Source organism: Peromyscus californicus, unplaced genomic scaffold (genome assembly GCF_007827085.1).
Source record: "Peromyscus californicus insignis strain IS unplaced genomic scaffold, ASM782708v3 Scaffold_7__1_contigs__length_154581171, whole genome shotgun sequence".
Classification (NCBI taxonomy): Eukaryota; Metazoa; Chordata; class Mammalia; order Rodentia; family Cricetidae; genus Peromyscus; species Peromyscus californicus.
In genome coordinates, this window is record NW_026294595.1 from 113,250,351 (window position 1) to 113,263,561 (window position 13,211).

A 13,211-nucleotide genomic window follows, 5' to 3' on the forward strand; every position below is an offset into this window, starting at 1 on the left:
CTGTCCAGCAGAGCTAGCAGGAAGAGCGGTGTTGAAGAGCCCAGAGCCCAGGGACCATGACAGAGATGTTGGGTTTCTTTTGAAGATGCAGAATGTTGTTTCTAGGGTTAGTTGTTGCTTAAGAAGTTCACCCAACAGAGGCTTGGAAAAGGGATACACTTACATGCTGTGGGATATTTGAACACTTTGTGAAAATGTATTGCTGTTATTGGTGTAATAAAAAGCTGAATGGTCAATAGCTAGGCAGGACTTCTGTGCAGAGAAAGGAAGTAGGAAAAGATAATAGAGGCACAGGGAGATGCCAATGAGACCTGGAGGGAGTTGGACACATGGAATGAAAGAAAGGTAAAAAGCCAGGAGGCAAAACATAGATTAAAATAAATGGGTTCATTTAAGTTATAAGAGCTAGAGAGACAAGCCTAAGCTAAGGCTAAGCTTTCATAATTAATAAAAAGTCTTCATGTCCTTATTTGTGAACTGGTGGCCCAAAGAATAATTTGTCTATATCTACATATCACGATAAGCACATCTTGTCTGGGAAACAGCTAAGCATTTGTACCTGGAAAAACTAGTACTTGACTTGCTTTTAATAGTCAAGTTAGAAAAAAAGTGACTAGTGTTCACTAATACTATACCTGTCAAAGATATTATGTGCTAGTAACAGCAAAATATATTGATAATATTGTGGCATATGCATTTTGATTGTTACCTGTAGCTCTTGGCTCATAACTCCTACCTGAAGGCAGAAGAGTGAAAACTTCAATTTTTCCTTTTCTCAGTTCTGTGGCTACTCAGAAAAAAATTCTGGCATAGCTTGATCACAAGACCTTATTGTAGAAAGGGTCCTGGAAGAAGGAGTGCTGTACATAGAGAAAAAGAAGAATCCGGAGTGAGAAGTCATGTACCTCACTCAACCTAGTAGCATTAGGTCATGACTCTGTAAGAAGTTTTCATAAAATTTTAAAATAACAGAATTGAGAGAGTTCTAGATAACTGAATACATGGAAGCTCCATAGGGTGTCATGCCTACAGGGGACAGTTATGCCCCCCGCAGCTTCCCTTGTTCCTGGCCCTCGATTATCTTTATTTTTTATTTATTTCATTTTTTTAGTAACTGGTATTTATTATCAAAGTCGTATTCAATGTCAACAAGATGCCACAACTACAAAAAGTTGCATAAATTGCAGTCTCAGTGCAAACAGTGGAATGGAACCCCAATCGTTAAGAAATTAATTTTAACTACCCCAAAAAGCAACTGAATATTTTAAACATTTTTATACATCCAGCCAACAATTTAACAAAGTGGTTAACAAGAAAAAAAAAAATACAAATTCAGAGGTCTGGTGTTAACGTTATAAAAAGATGTTATAAACTGCTTGAATATTTCTATTGATTCCAACATCAATCTCTGTACCACTCAGCTTCATGCCATTTATCATCTGGTAGGCTCTCTCAGCCACCTCGGGAGACTCAGACTTAACCACACTGCACCCCTTGGACTTTTCGTCCTCTATCTTGATGTTGGAGTACAGCACTGCCCACATTCGTTGAATTGCCCTTTAGCAATTTTCATGTAAAATCAAATGGGAGATTTCTCACAAGTATCTGGCAGGACTTCCTGGCCACTGCAGGTGCATGACCTCCATGCACCTAGAGTAGCCAGTAAGTCTACCCCACAAAGGAACCTGCAAAGCTTCCTCCAAAGTTGCTCTGCTCCATCTCAATGGCTCGGCCAAAGCTAGCACCTCCTGGCACCATGCATGGCCAGGCCCATTAGCTCAATGCCAACACCCAATGCCAGGCCCATGGTAGGGCCCATATGCTTCAAACTGTTGACACCTATTTGCTCCAGGCCCATGCGCTCAAGACTGTTGACTCCCATGCTCTCAGAACCCATACGCTCCAGGTTGTTGGTGCCTATGTACTCCAGGCCAGGTGCCATAGGATCCACCACTGGGCCTATGTGCTCTAGGCCAACCCATACTTGTGGGCACCATGTGATCCATATTCAGGCCCATACGCTTAATTGCAGGGCCCATACACTCAAAGGTTTGGCCTACATGGTCAGTGAGCTCGGCCATGAGCTCCAGGAAAGCCCATGCCGGCACCCATGTGCTCCACACCAGAGCCAATGTGCTCCATGGTCTGGCCCATGGGCTCAGTACTAGAGGCCATGTGGTCAAGACCTAGTGGGTCCATGTGTTCAGTGCCTGAACCCATGCGCCCAACTGACCCCAGGCGGTCCAAGACCAGGCTCATATGCTCAATATCACCTGATCCATGCCATGGCCTAGGCCTGTGCCCAATCGTTCCATGCCAGCACTGCCAATGCAAACAATGCCCAAGGTCCATCCTCTTGATCCCAGGGACACTGCCTCTCAGCTACACGTCCTCCCTGCTTTGCAATGAATGATCTCTCCTCTCTTCGGTGCATTACTTAGAATTTCATTTGTTCTGTGTGTATTCATCCCAGATCCAAACTGCCCCATGTTTTCAATGCCACCACCCAAGAGTCCTTCCATGCCTCCAATTTTATTTATTCCAAATCCTATGCCTTCCATTCCCATTCCTGAAGACCCTAGGTTTCACATTCCAATGCCTTTGTTCAAGTGATTGGCATCAATATGCTTCCCTCCAGGTCCTAGCATCATTCCAGTAGTACCAAGTCCATAGGGAAGTTACTATGGGCATTCAGGAGGTAAAAATTCTCCCTTTGTTAAGGCATTCTCATTCGTTTTGACATGCCTTGGTTTATCAAACAGCAGCTGGCCGTTAAATATTGATGTAGTTTACACAGCTTCAGTGGATTATTCAAAAGTCATAGTGCCTATTCCACAACGTTGCCCATCTTTATATTCCAGAATGTCTGCTTGGACCACCCCACCAACCATACCAAATGCTTCCTTCAGTTTCTTCAAGCCAGTTTTATAATCCAGATTTGTTACAAGTGTTCTGCTTCCAAGTCTTCCAGCCTCAAATGCATGGATAATCTCATTTAGGATGTTAGGATTATTAGGATACTAGTGGGATATTAATCTAGTGGGATATTAATCATTCCTGGGCCACCTGGTCCCATATCCACCCCACCAGTTGTAGCTATTACCTTTTGCATTGCTCTGCTTGCGTGTTCACCAACAGGATTGTCTTTGATTTTCAGTGGTCGTCCACTCAGACTATGCTTGTTTAGAACTTCAGCAGCTCTTTTCATACTCTCTTCCATCTTGAATTCAACAACCGCACATCCCCCTTGACTTTCCTTCAGTGTCCATTAAGAGCTCCATGTATGTTATCTCACCAAGTTTTCCTTTAACCAGGTCTTTAAGGTACTGCCACTTCACACCAAAAGGTATGTTGGTAATGGAGGCTCTGTATCTTTTAGTTGGATTGGCATATGACTCAAAGCGATTACCTCCTCTTTATGTTTTTCTCCTTCCTAGTCTCATTCTAGGTAGGTCTTGGAGCAGGAGCCTTTGGGCCTGGCACTCTGTTGCTACTCAGCAAGCAGAGCACATTGCTCTCTTCCTCTATTTTGGGCTCTGTTGCTGCCACTTTGGCCTCTGCTTTGACCCCTGCCAAATTTGCTCTGGGCTTTCTGTGAGGGAGCAGGCTGTGTGAAGCTGCACCTGTGTGCTCATGTGACCCCCGCACCTCATTTCTTTATTTTCTTGTAATATCCTTTATAATAAGATAATAACAACCCCAAAGAAGATTATGAGAATCTTATCTGTACCTTACTAGAATCACAGGTGAAGTAACCTAGGGCTTATGATTGGGAGTCTGAAGTGGGTGTGGCTCATGTCCCAAACAGAACAGCTAACTGTGGGGCCTGATGTTGCAAAGAGATGGTTTCAGAACTGAGCTGTATTAGAGGACAGTGGATACCCCTGAAGAACTCATTACCGAATTTATGGTGGCAGGAAAGCTCAAGACTTTATAGGTTCTCAAAAGTAATCTGTGCTGTGAATGTACAATAGTATAAACTGAGTTTGAGTTTGTATTTTCTATTCATGATCTATGCTCAGATTGCAAACTCTCAGCCAATAGTGTGAAATGTGACTTAAAAATGAAACTTCACGAGGACAATATTTAGGGACACAATCTAACTAATAATTGATTCATAACATGGATCTCTAAATAAGGCAATGTACAAAGTACGGATATGCAAGAGTAAAATAGCCCTAGACTTGTATGCTTATAATTACAAAGGAAAAGAACATGATGCAACAGAGAGCAAATAAAATAATTTGTGTAATTACATCAATTATTCAAATAAACATCAATTATTTAGATAAATATCAATCATCTAAATTCTGTCAGAATAGAAATATTATAGATTCCTGTAACATTACATTACTGTGAAAATCAAAAAATAAATTTTCTCATGCATTGCCATACATAAAATACAATGAAGATAAAACAGGGATAATCAAAACTATAATTAAAATGTACCAAGAAATCAAGTTAAAATGAAATTAAGGTGAAAATATTCAGGTCAAATAAATGAGTGAGGAACAAAACCTTAAACAAGGAAAAGGAAAATAGATGATGGTCAAGGCTTTGTTCAATAAGGGGAACACAACAGTTGTGTAAATTTATGCATTAAAAATCTCATCTGTGAGACACAAACCAAACTAAGCAAACAGACTATAAATACAAGGAGGCTGACAAAGCTCAATGGTAATTAGCTGGTGATAAACAGCTGTATGAATTCCAAATGTCAAATAAGTCAAAAACTGGGAGCAATATGCAGTAATGGAGAGCATCATCAAGAAACCCAATTTAGTACAAAATGATAAGATGAAGCTCCTGGAGTGAATGTATTTCTTTTACTTTGCAAACTGTTGAGAGGAAATGCACACTCTCCTTATTTTGCTGGAATATCTATGAATATTGATTACATATTTAGTCACAGAAGAAATCTTAATAAGTATATCCCAAATAGAGATCTTACCTGCTATATGCTCTGATTATATATAATTAAACAAGAAATGAGGAATACAAGGGCCAGAAGGAACATTACATGGAATTGAACTTTCTCCTCTAACCCTGGAGCAATAGAGTAATTAAGTTTAAGCTACACAGTATATTAAGTATTTAGAAAACAATGAAGAAATGAACATTTGGTATACCGGCCTATGAATTGGTTAAAGCTATATTATACAAAAATGTCATTATTTCTCTTATTTTTTTTTTTTTAAAAAAACTATGAGGGCTGGGAAGCAGCTCAGTGATAGAATGCTTTCCTGGAATACATGAGGCCCTAGCACTGCAATCAGCAAATAAATAAATATGAATAAATGAGTAAACAAAAGTGAGTGAACTCCATTTTCAAATTGAGAAATTTGGAGAAAAAATGATGTGAACAAAAAGAAAAATAAAAAATGGAAAAAAATATAATTATAACTTTATTTTTAATGATTTATTTTATTGTTTTTTAAATTATGTGCATAAGTGTGTATCTGTGTGTGAGTATGTGCAGGTGGTCTGTGCACGGGGCCCATAGAGGCATCCTCACACTCTGGTTCTTGTAATCTTTGTACACCTTCTTCTACAATGATACTGAGACTTGTGCCATTTGGGATGAGCATTCTGCAGTCTCATATTCTCTCTACCTTGACTAATTGTGGGTCTCTGTGTTAATTATCATCTACTGCAAAAAGAAACTTCTTTGATGAGAGTTGAGAGATATACTAATCTATGAGTATAGCAATAGGTCATTAGGAACAGGTTTAATACTATAACCATCTAGCAGAATAATATCAATAGTTTTTCCCCTATGATCTATGGCTTATTTAGATAGGTACGGTTTTAACATGTGGAGAAGATCCAATCCTTAAATCCAATCAGAAAGTGATTGGTTACTCATATGACATTAGTACCACCATTACTCCAGTGGGTTTGTCTTAATAGGCTGGTCATTATTGTAGCTCGCAGGGTTCACAGGTAGGTGAGATTGGTGATTTCATTTCTCCTCTGTTAGAGTGTAAAGGACTTTCCATCACTGAAAGCTATCCATAGGGATGAAGCTTCCAAGTCAGTACCAGCTTCATTTCTTCATGTTCTGTGACTAAAGTTTGTGGTATATTAATCAATAGGATCATACTGTCAGTTTTCAGAGGATGACCAAAAGCATTGACACTAGTCTGTTGTTTGGAGGAGAGGTATATGGAATTTCACTGGCCAACAAACCCTCAAGAGGTAACCTATTCTTGGCACTGGGCTTTCTATTTGCTAGCCTGTGCTGTCTAGTACGAGCATTGTTGTCCAATTATAGGGCAACTCAATTTAAATTCCTTTTATACATGTGTAAGCACATATTTTAGGAAGCTTCTACAGTAGAAAGTTTCCATATAACTTTTGTGTAATGTCTTTAGTGTTAGCTATCCCTCCCTGTATTTCTTCTACTCTGTCTTCCCGTTGTCCACCCCATTAACTCTCCTGTTCACTATTCCTCTTCAACCCTTTATATCACTGTGTTCTATATTCTATCTCTCCACCCTTGAAAACACCCTCCATGACCCCTAGTTAATTTCCTGAACTTTATGGGTATTCCAAATGGAACACACATACCTGAAGATTTTAAGCCAATGTCCACAAATGAGGAAAAAAAAAAAAACACTCAGTGTTTGTCTTTCTGGATCTGACTTTCTCACTCAGAATAATTGTTGCCAGTTTTACCCATCTAGCTGAGGATTTCATAATTTTGTTACTATTCTATTGTATAAATGTACCACATTTTTATTATCTGTTCATCAGTTGACAGACATCAAGGCTGTTTCCATTTCCTGACTATTGTGACCAGAGCAGCAATGAACATGGATGATTAGGTAAGATCATGGAAACTGGGGACGCATGGGATTACATAAATATGTAAAACCAATAATCTTTATTTATAAGAGAAATAGCAAATTAGAATGGGAATAAATTATTATTAGTGACAAAAATAAGAGAATGAGTAAAAAAATGGAATAGTTCAGAAAAGACAAAAAAAATCCCTCAAATATTATTCAAGGGTATAAAATAAGATTTAAGTTAGTTAAAAGAAAAACATCATATTCCTGGAAGGGAAGACTAATATTTTAAAAGTACCAATTTACCCCAATGTAATATATAGATGTACTACAAATTTAATATTAATTAGACCTGGCCAAAATTCCAATTATATTGAAGTACTAAGTGATTTTAAAAGCCAACAAAGTTTTGAAAACGAATAATGACTAGGAATAGGACATGAAACTTTCTTTCCTATCACTTTCTGCCTATTCCTTCCTAAGGGAAGGCTTCTTCATGAATCTAGTTATCCCTAGCTAGGCTGGAAGTCGAGAAGCCTCAGTGATCCTCTTGTATCCAACCTCTGCACAACTTGGATTACATGTATGCATAGAACGCTTGGCTTGTTACATGGGTGCTGCATCTGAACTTTGGTCCTCATGTTCTATATAGCATGTGTTCTTAACTGCTGAGCTATTTCTTCAGCACATAACAGCATTTATTAAAATTTTGTTTTTTTAAAAAGACCTACAGCACTGGTTTCCTATTACTGTTGCAAGAAATTCCTGCATGATCTGGTGGCTAGAGGTAATAGCAATGCATTTCCTCAGGCTCTGGAAGCCAGCAGTCAAAAGTGCAGGTGTGCCTAGGGGCACCTGTGGTCTCTCTCTCCTTGTCTCTTCTAGCCTCTGGCACCAGTCTTCAGGGCTGGAGGCTGCATCGCTGCAGTTTCTGCCTACAGAGTCATGCTGGCTATCTCCCTCTGTGTCTTAATTGAACTCTATCTAATCTCATAAGGACACAGGTGATGGTACAGATACCACACCAGTAATCCTGGGTCATTTCCTCCTGTCCACTTTCTTAACTGAAGCACATTTGCAAAGGCTCTTTGACCAATTGAGATCAATTATGTAGGGTCCAACATTAATGCTTATGTATCTCTAGTGAGGAGGCCCTTTTTAGCCTACTATAATCATTATGATCAGAATATTTTGCTTGAATGGCAGACAAATAGATCAGTGGAGTAAAGAGCCCTGAAATAGACACAAACACAAATGGGAACTAGATTTAAGGAATGTTTGGATTTCAATTCATTACCAAAAGATACTTTATTTGATAATTATTTGTAGAAGAAAATAGAGATCCCTGTAGCTTTACCAAATGAAAGTAAGTCCAAGGTGTATCAACTTGCAAATGTAGAAGAAAAATAAATATACATTCTGAGACAATAGTAATAGCCAATAGAAGAAAACAAATGTGTTTATATTAACCTATAAATATAGGAGACTAACATTCCACAAATATCTCTTAAAACCTCAAGAGTCTAATGTTCAGTAGCAATTATTATCTTTTCTTTTTTGAATTTAATATACTTTTATTAATTTATTGAAAATTTCATACAATGTATTTTGATAATATTCCCTCCACTTCTCCCAACTCTTCCCAGATCCACCACCCACAACCCTTTTCAACTTCATGTCCTCTTTTTCTTTTTAAATAACGCACGGAGTTCAATTTGTGCTGTCCATTTACTCCTGGGTGGGTGCTGTCCAAGGGAGTGTGGTTGACTTACCAAGGGCTACATCCTTACAGAAAATTGACTCTCATGTTTCCCGAAACCCTTATCATCACCTGTTGATAGCTCCTCAGCTAGGGTTGGGGCTTGTAAGCCTCTCCAGGAACTTTACCTTTCTCTTTACAGATCTTTCTGTTTTGTGTTACAGTGAACATTATTGTACAATAAAAAGTAAAGTGAGTAATGTTTGAAGGGGGAAATTTTACTTGTATTTTAGAGTTCCATAAATATAGGTTGGAGTCCTGGCTATCACATTATTGAATATTTATGAAGCTTACCTTCTCATCTATGAATAGGAAGCAACATTTTCTTCTGTAGGCTGAGGTATTATATGTCTTCAATTGTTTTGTAGTGTAGAGTTCTAAGTACAGCATGCTGTGGAGGGTGGGGGGGCATGAGTGAGGTCACAGGTCTTGTGGTTGACCTGTGAAAGGAGAGTAATCCATCTCTATTGTTTGGATGTGGATTGTTCACCAAGGCTTTGTGTATTGGAAACTTGTTTCTCGGTATGGTGTATTAAATGGCGATTGCCTTTAACAGGTGGGCCTTATTGAGAAGTTATTGGGTTATTAGGTCATTGGAGTTAATGTCTATAAAAGAGATTATTGTGATTCCTGTGAGACCCTTTTTAGTTCCTGAGAGTGAATAATTTATATAAAGAGGAAGGCTTTCTCTTCTCACTCCCTGTCTTGCTGTCTTGCTGCATGGTCTCCTCCCTTTCCTATACAGCATCTCCCACTGTGATGCCATCTTCTAAGGAGTGCTCACTGAAGTCTGTGCTCACCCATATCCTTGAGGGAGATGAATGCAAAATACCAAATATGCAAAGTAAGCTAAATGCAGTTATTCCTGCACATTATCCAGCTTCATGTATTTGGTTATAGAAATGGTAAATAGACCAAAATACACTTACAAATAAAAACCTGAGAATGTATATAGTATGTATCCACATTGGAGAATAGAAACACAGAGTTAGAGATGGGCTTGAAGTCCCACTTCTACCCCCACATACAGATTACTGAGATCATTGTATCAGTTATACCTACTTCCAGTTGGCATGATGATAAGAGCATATAGCCTTTTAAAATGAATGCTTCTAAGTTTATTGTCTAGCCATCAATGCCTTGTGAGGTTTTATACATATCCTCTCTTTTCATTTTAAATTCTTAGGTTCTGGACTTATTTTGCTGAAAATAAGATATATTTTCTGAATTCTACTAGTAAGGGATTATGGAAATTACTTAAAGGGCTTAGGTTAAGAGGGCTTTGAATTACAGAAAGCATAATTTCTCAAACCAGTATCCATCATTTAGGACATATTCAAATTCCAAGAGATTATCACAGCCCTTACTTTGACAATTCCCATCACTGACTTGAATAGTAAATTAGTTTTACTGTTAGAGGCCAGAATTAAAGAGGAAGGGATTTTCTAGTTTCAGAAAGAAACCAAGGCCAAGAAAGAAGATTGTATTGTCCTTTTGGTGTCACACAGATCACCAATGCCGAATGGTGACAGCACTTATGCTTTTAACTCCTGATTCAAATTTGTTCCCATGTTCATGCTCCCACTGCTTGGTAGAAAGACTTTGAGAAGAGAGACTACTCTTGACTGTCTCAAATGGTCTTTTGTCCCAGTCACACACCAACTGAATGGCTATTTTTCTTCTTTGAAGGTGAATCAAGAACACTGAACTTGCATTATCTACTTCAACACATAACTTTAGTTTGTCCAGAGAGGTATAATGAAGCCAAGAGTCACTAAAGAATTCTTAGAGAACCTTCTGAAGACACTACTAGATTAAATGGCTAATTCTACCTAATATGCTGGCTTGAAGGGTTTGGGGGTAGGAAAAGAATGCCCTCAAAAAGATTTTCTATTTAAAATTTACTTTAAGTCTACTGGGGAACAACCAACTTATTGTTGGACACATCATACACCTACCTGTCCTAAAGGAAGGTTAACACTATAAGGATTTATTCTTCACATATTGTGGTAGTTTGAAAGAAATTGACCCCCAAAGGAATTGGCACTATTGGGAGGTGTGGCTTTATTGGAGTAGGGATGGCCTTGTTGGAGGAAGTGTATCACGGTGGAGGTTGGCTTTGAGGTCTCATATATGCTCAAGCTTCACTCATTGCGACATGGAGACAACTTCCTGTTGCCTGGAAGATGTAGGACTCTCAGCTACTTCTCCAGCACCAAGTCTGCCTGCATGCTGCTATGTCCCACCATGATGATAATAGACTGAACCTCTGAATTGTAAGGGAACCACCCCAACTAAATGTTTTCCTTTATAAGTGTTGCTGTGGTCATGTTGTCTCTTCACAGCACTAGAAACCCTAACTGAGACACATGTCATTGTTAAAAAATTATGAACTTTATAAGCATACTATCAAGCAACCAGACAATTTCTATCAACAAAACCTCTCCATTAAAATGTCAATCTTGTCTGGTGGTTCTTACCCTTTGGAGATCACATATCAGATATCCTGCATATAAGATATTTTCATTATGATTCATAACAGTAGCAAAATTACAGTTACAAAGTAGCAACAGAAATAAGTTTATGGTTGGGGGTCACCACAACATGAGGAACTGTACTAGAGGGTTGCAGCATTAGAAGCAGAAGAACCACTGATCTAGACTCTTCCATTTTATAGCAGTTTTTACTTCCCACAGTTCAGCAGGCAAGCCCTCATCTCTGCTAACTATTTATTTATATATTTAGAGATAGATTCTCAGTACATTATTTTTCCTCAAACACAGAATTTTCAATCAAGATCAGGGCTTGGATCTAAGCAAACTTACGTTATAGGAACCTAAGCTTGAGTCTAGGTTTGAGGTGCAGATAAATTACATGTGTTCAGATGGCAGAAGCATGGAGCAGAGAGTGAAGTGTTGACAGGGAAGGCAAAGAAGCTAACTTTAGTGTGTGCTGATAGCAAGATACACTGTAGACCTCCACGACTTGCTACCACTGGAAAGCACTAGGAGGCAGAGGAGAACACGCCTAAGAGAGGACAGTCTGAGTAATCATCCACCAATTCTTTCTCCTCATTGGCTGGAATATGCTTCCGAAGGTATGAACTTTCACTGCTTCAGGCCTGCTTGTCAAGAGCAGAGAGAAAGCCCCAAGGGAACAAGTTGGCTGCTGCTTGCAGAAGGTCACCATTACTGGGGCACCAACACCATCTGCCGAATCAACCTTGTGGGAAATGAGCTCACATCTTAATTTCAACAACTTTATTTCATAAATATTTTAGGCCTTCTGCTGTGACCTCACAAACATAATTAAGGTATACGTTCTTAAGCAGAGTGAAAAAGTAAATTCCTTTATTGATTGGATTTTAATTCTGAGGAGAAATACTAGTTTTCATTATGATTCTAGTTTTTATTTTATTCTATTTTTTTAAAGATTTAATACATTTATTAGTCTTTGAGAAAAAGTAGGGAACAATACGAGGTTAAAAACAATCTTTAATATACCACCTTCAAAAAATTAAAATACTGGCAATATAATGAATATATATATATATAATATATATATATATATATTATATCATATAACACAGGAGCCAATATCCTGTTCTACCAATTTCACACAATAATTATTTAGTTGTTCAAATTTTTGTATGCTGGTAAATATTCATCTGGCATGAATCCTTATGTCTCAAATTGATGTTGTTTTAGAGATTTCTAAAATGAATTCTATACCATTAATGAGAAAAGACATGTTAATAATCCTATCTGAAACATTGCTGCATGTATAGATTATTTTTTATATACCATTTAGTGAGCAAGGTGTTTAGTCTGGATAAAATATTTCCAAACTCTGAAACCTGGGGCCTATGCAGGATCGCTTGGCTCGGCCTGGGAGGAGGGGACTGGACCTACCTGGACTGAGTCTACCAGGTTGATCTCAGTCTGCGGGGGGGAGGCTTTGCCCTGGAGGAGGTGGGAATGGGGGGTGGGCTGGGGGGAAAGTGAGGGGGGCAGGAGGGGGGAGAACAAGGGAATCCATGGCTGATATGTAGAACTGAATTGTATTGCAAAATAAAAATAAATTAAAAAAAATATTTCCAAACTCATATCAATTGTAGAACTTTCTAAAGTGATATTGATTAAAATTTTGTATATTCCTCACATTTTCAGAGACATTATATTTGCATAATCATTACAGAATCCATGCCTGAGACAAATCTTATAAATGTGAAAAATATAAAAAGTTCTTTGTCCAGTCTTTCCATTTTCATGATCATCACAGAATCCATAGTAGAAAGAAGCATTAGAAATGTCAAGAATGTGGAAAACCCTTTACAAAATTCTCAACACTTCAAGTTCATTAATAAACACATACTAGAAAAAAAAACTTTGTAAGTGTAAAGAATGTGGAAAACACTTCTTGTGAGCTCTCATACTAGAAAACATCAGAAAATTGGTGCAAGAAAGAAACTTTAAGAAATCCTCTGATAATAAATAATAATTTATTTTTGTTATTACTTGAAAATATCGAGATTGGCTGGATCCCGAGTCAGTAATTAAAGAAAGACCCATGAAGTTCCCTCCAGTTCTGACACTTCAGCCTGCATTATCTTGTTGGTAGGAAATGAGACTCCTACCCACATTTGCTTCTCAAACAGACAA

General features: G+C 38.2%; 1 pseudogene; it reads right to left on the reverse strand.

The window, feature by feature from the left end:
• Positions 1 to 1,352: 1,352 nt before the first annotated feature.
• The window catches only part of LOC128100988 (heterogeneous nuclear ribonucleoprotein M-like), a 30,449-nt pseudogene continuing 18,590 nt past the window's right edge, over positions 1,353 to 13,211 (reverse strand).